Here is a 4,241-nt window from a genome sequence, read left to right as displayed (position 1 = left end):
GCAAAGAGAGAGATGATTGTCGGAGATGGTCTCCTCTGCTTCCGGCGGCATAGAAGTCGACCCTCATCGGACCACCGTCTACTTCATCAGCGATCATGAAGGTTGATACCAGAGCAAAGAGAGATATGATTATCGGAGATGGTCTCCTCTGCTTCCGGCGGCATGGAAGCATCGAATGTATCCTCTGTTTTGGTGATGTCGGTGATAATATGTGAGAGAGAAAGTTATGTATGTTTGACTAAGAGGTGAATAAAACCTAAATATAGACATAAACGGGATTTATGCAACCAATTTAATATGGAAAATTACACAAATACCCTTGTTCACTTAATTAAATAGTAACAAATAACCAAATAATTACCATCATGCCATTCACTTAAAATCTCAAGATTATAAAAATCAAGGGCCCAGATTAGTTCACGCAGTTCACGCTGGAGAAAATGTTCACGTTTGAACCTAGTCCTATATATATATATATATATATATATATATATATATATATATATATATATAGCCAATTTTTCCTACAAAGTATAGGAAGCCACCACATAATGACATGTGATAACTAGTTATTTTAATAAAAAGGGCAAAAAGTAATTTGATATTTATTCTATTTATGGTATATATTTATCATTTAAGTCGTAATTCTTTTTCTTCTAAAGTGGTTCGCTAAAAAAAACCCATGGCGCCACAGTGTGTTTTATCACTAAAACACTGCTATGAACACATTTACGTAACAGTCAGTAACTGGTTCGTCACGTTGTGTTTTATTAGTCAGTAACTGGTTCGTAATTGTGTTTTATCACTAAAACACACTACTATGAATACACCTAGTATCCAACATCAAGTGCAGTAAAATAAAGTATTATGATAATCTCTTACGCTTGTATTTCATGCCGAATTTATAATCTTGATCCATGATTCTAGCTAATTTTGGTATGCAAGATGGTTATCGATAGTGGGTTTTAGATAGAGAGAAGGAAATGTGCAAGATTATAGGAGGTGTGTTATTTTTGGCAGTTATTCGATTGATTTAAAACACGGTAAATGACCATACTACACCTAACCTATTATAATAATTAATTAATGACACACAGATATTACAAAAATGCGACCAACTTGATCTCAGCCATTAAACACACCCATCCAATGGCCAGGATCGCTTCCTACACTTTGTAGGAAAAACACACTTTGCGCAAAAACCCTCCTCCCTCTCTCTCTCTCTCTCTCTCTCTCTATATATATATATATATATATATATATATACACGTATATTGAACGGTTATAAGAAAGAGGTGGAGAGTTGGATAGAGATTGAGAACGAGAGTCGGATGTGAAAGGCTTATGAAAAATAAATAAGATTAGAAAAAAAATATGATTTTAGTTAAATTACAGACATTCCCCTATATATTAAAAACACAACGTTTTGAACAGTAATAGAAGGGTTAAATTACCCCACCGTTTAAAACCCTCAAGCCCTACCTTACACCCACGGTTGAAAGAGAGATGCCGGGAGGTGGTTACCGCCGGCCACACGTCGCCACTCGCCGCCCTATCCATATAAAACCCTCAAGCCCTACCTTACACCCACCGTTGAAAGAGAGATGCCGGGAGGTGGTTACCGCCCGCCACACGTCGCCGGCTCACCGCCCTAGGTATAGAAAGGGGGAACTCAGTGGAAGTTCCGCAGCTCATGGTGACGATCGTTTATCTGATTACAAGGCAGTGGTGGTTCAACTGAGACCTTAGACAGTCGTCGGCTAGGGTTCATGACTCATAGGTGACGACGGAGACGATGTAGGTTAAGTTTCAAGCGATCAATGGTGTCAAATGATGGTCGTTCAGAACAAATGGACGGTCGGCGACGGGTTAAAACAAGGGAACACATTCTGGTGGTGGTGGTTTCACGGCGGTGAAGATGAGTGGAATCGGTGATTTCGGTTGGCAGATCTGGTGGCAGAGGGGCTGCTTGACCAAAAGATAAAACCTTCTTTCAATCCTCACAGTCATCAGGTTTGCAATTTACAAAACTATAATGTAACTTTTATACAGCTAAATGTGAACTTTAGAGATCCATATTCACTGTGTGGTCAAACTGGTCATAATTGAAATTGGTCAAATTGACATTTCCTTCTTTACTGAGCCATTTGATAGGCGAGTTGGATCAAGAAAGGAGATAACCATTAATAAAAAATTGGACAATTGTTGGCCACAATTCATATCCTAACAAAGAATTAGTAAGCAGCAAATGACTAGGTCACAAAATATATACAATTTGAAAGTTAATCTATATTTTTCATGAGTATGAGTAGCTTTACAAAGTGATTATGACAAACTTGAAGAATCAAAATAGATAATTAGTTGAGTGAGGTTGAAGATAGTTAGGCATTTTTACTTAGTTATATTTTACTGAGTATGATAATGATGATGACATGTTGCTTCAAACTGATCGTTTTGATCTGAAATAATGAGAAAATGGCAACCAAACAATTTGAATTTCATATCAATCTGCCATTTTACCATTTATAGATTCCAATGGTTGTGTAGATGAAGTCTACTACAGTTCTTTTATCCACCAAAGGACCAGTAGCAATCATGAGGTATGATCGAGTGAATCTTGTACTATTAATATTAGGATGTTAGGAATAGTGCCAGGTAGTTGCCTGGCACGTATTCATTGGGCCGCCAATTAACAGATCCATAGATGGCCACGTTTATTGATTATCCCAGTTGTCTCTTGAGGTTTTAAGGTTTTATTGCCACGTGTCATCTGCAGATCCGTAGGTATAGAAAAGTGGAGAGAGATGGAGATGTGTGAGCGGTTAGCACTGACAATGCTCCTTCGCCGATGTTGGTGAACGACGTACACTACTCCAGATCCCAACTGTTTTAGTTCCAGATCTTGATCTCTTCGTGCAAGAATGACGAGCGATGCCACAAGCCTAATCATAAAGGTAAACCCTTTTGATCGACTATTTTATTTCCAGATCTCGATCTGTTGGTTTAGATCTGAAATTTGTTTCAATTGTTCACAGAATTCTCGAAGTTTGTTGTCGGGCTATTAGTTTCATTGTGATGGCATTCGTATGGTTTTTTCTTTGCATTTAAAATCACTTTGATTTGGTGGCTCAATATCATATAAAAACATTCTAAGCTATCGTGGTTCAGTTAAGATTCATTGTTAAACATATATCTTCAAGCTATCGAAGATCTGATCGAAGCGAGGGCTTCTCACTTTCAATTCAGATTTCAGAGGTATGTATCTTGCTTTCTTTCTCTGCATCACGCTTCAATGATCGATGTTAGTTTTATTTACTATATAATTTTCGAATTGTTGTCGGCACACAATTTCTTTACAGGTTGAGAATACCTCTGCTGAAAACCACGTTCTTTACATATGAATTAACACATATTCACTTGCCTTATATCTAAGAATGATATACCAATACTTTAGAATAAACATGTGTATAATTGATGTGCGTGCGACTTTGTGTTATTGTAAACCAACTATGCTTTTTTACAGTTGCATCAACAGTTTGACTTTTTTAAGGTCAAATTGTATACAACTTTGATACTGTTACATATTTTCATGTATTTTATAGATAGTCGGTAACAAAAAAATGAGCGGTTTTAGGTATATGACAACTAACACAATGGCATTGTTGAATATTAACATTATGACCCTCAACATTTTGATTACGAAGTCACATTAGGACCTAAAAAGTAAGCTTCGCTCATCAACATTTCACATTTTTTGGTTTTCACTTGACTTTAGGCTGTTGTGTCTTTTTTAATATTTGCAGTACCTCAAACAGTCAAATCATCTCTCTTTTGTTCTAACCAAAACAAAAACAAAAGTGGGGTCTATGACATTTGATGTTTTCCAAGATTTTCTCCTGAACTTAGTCAAATAAGTCTTCGTTTTTATATATATATAATACCTGTCGTATGATCAGGTTGCAAACTACTGTAGCACCCGTGTTCATACTGCTTTACAAGAGGAGTTAGAGCCTCTCATGGTAAGCTTGGTACCAATTCAAGTGATAATAACTGTTGGAGAAAATAGCATTTTACAACTGTTTCCTTAAGGTTGATGGCTAGATAGGAGGAAAACAAGGTAGTCATGAACCCATTGCTCCCGAAACTGTGGGCTCGACTGCTGTCGTTGCGTTAATATGTTTCTCTCATATCGGAGTTTCAAATTTTGGCAATTAAGGATAGTTTTATGCAGAGGGAAAGAA

General features: G+C 36.9%; 1 long non-coding RNA gene across 1 annotated transcript; it reads left to right on the top strand.

The window, feature by feature from the left end:
- Positions 1–2,494: 2,494 nt before the first annotated feature.
- Positions 2,495–4,101, top strand: LOC110910323. Its single transcript, XR_002576020.2, has 3 exons — positions 2,495–2,954; positions 3,036–3,255; positions 3,957–4,101. It is a non-coding gene; the product is annotated as an uncharacterized LOC110910323 (long non-coding RNA).
- Positions 4,102–4,241: the final 140 nt, after the last annotated feature.

This window comes from Helianthus annuus, chromosome 15 (assembly GCF_002127325.2).
Source record: "Helianthus annuus cultivar XRQ/B chromosome 15, HanXRQr2.0-SUNRISE, whole genome shotgun sequence".
Lineage (NCBI taxonomy): Eukaryota > Viridiplantae > Streptophyta > Magnoliopsida > Asterales > Asteraceae > Helianthus > Helianthus annuus.
This window is presented reverse-complemented; position numbering and strand designations above follow the sequence as displayed.